This window comes from Triticum aestivum, chromosome 2D, assembly GCF_018294505.1.
Source record: "Triticum aestivum cultivar Chinese Spring chromosome 2D, IWGSC CS RefSeq v2.1, whole genome shotgun sequence".
In the NCBI taxonomy this organism is placed as follows: Eukaryota; Viridiplantae; Streptophyta; class Magnoliopsida; order Poales; family Poaceae; genus Triticum; species Triticum aestivum.
The window spans coordinates 250,433,848-250,435,161 of NC_057799.1; positions in this window are offsets into that span (position 1 = coordinate 250,433,848).

Here is a 1,314-nt window from a genome sequence, read left to right on the forward strand (position 1 = left end):
CCGGAATACTATCGCCATCGAAACAGCCCCCAAACCAGCCATCTTGCAGTTGGTACAATGACTCAGTCTCTCCGGTGGATGACTCATCATCAGAATAGGCGACGGTTTCACCCCCAGACACCGATCCATCCTCAGATTCCACTCCGTGGATGACTCCCACGAAGGCACGCTTCATGACAGGCCGAACCCGGGCGGATCTCGCACGCTGAGCCGTTTCGACGATGTCGGTGCAGATGTCCGGCTTAGGGCCCGGTTCGCCAATCTTGCCAATGAAGACGTGAATGCCACCAAAGGGGACCCGGTACCCATACTCAATTGAGCCGGCCTCGGGGCCGCAGCCTACATCGTCGATGTAGAGTTTGCCGCGATGACTCTTGGTCATCCGGCCTACCGCGTATCCCTTGAGCCCTTCAAAGCTGCCCTCTAAGAACTTGAAACCATCGTGCGATTGCCCCACGGTGGGCGCCAACTGTCGTGGTTTTGTCACGGCAGATGTCCTGGTGAAAGGACTTAGTCGTGGAGCCATCGCGACGGGTTAGCTTAAAGGGGTTAAAGCGGGACAAAGGACACAAGGAGTTTATACTGGTTCGGTCCCTTGCGGTGAAGGTAAAGGCCTAATCCAGTTGATGTGGAATTGCTAGGGTTTCGATGACCAGGGGGCGAATCCGCTATGCCTGGCTCTCGAGTTGTTGTTTGTTGTCCCTAAACCGCCGTCGGGTCGTCCCTTTATATACACAGGTTGACGCCCGGCGGTTTACAGAATCCCGGCCGGCTCATAAACGTGTCCGGCTCGGTTTCTACCCTTTCCTATCTTACACCACAAGTTACATATCATAGTCCGCCTTTGGGCCCTGGGCCTTCGTGTTAGATCTCCTTCATAAAGCGCCATACTCCTTGTCTTCATGGGCTTCAATATGAATAAATCATTATGGGCATAACTCGACCCCTCATGGCCGGTTTATACTCAGTAGTAATATCCCCAACAGTTATGGAAGTTGGATATCTTCTAAAATGGCTAATTATGGTTCTTGTTTTCTTTGGTCTTACTGTTCTAGCAAAGATTTGGTGAGTTATTATGTATGCAATGCCCTTGAAGAAAATAAAGAAGCAAAGAAATGTGTTTGCATGACGGAAATTAAAATTAAAATTACTGATTTACGGGCCGGTGCGGCCGGTGGCAGAGTCAGACAATATCCTTTTTTACGGGTCCGTTTTGTGGGGTATGACACTGGCGCCCGCGCCGGCCAACAAAGTCATTTTTCCGCGAACTGCATACGCATTTTGTAGGTCGGCATTATACGGGGTCTGCTAGAG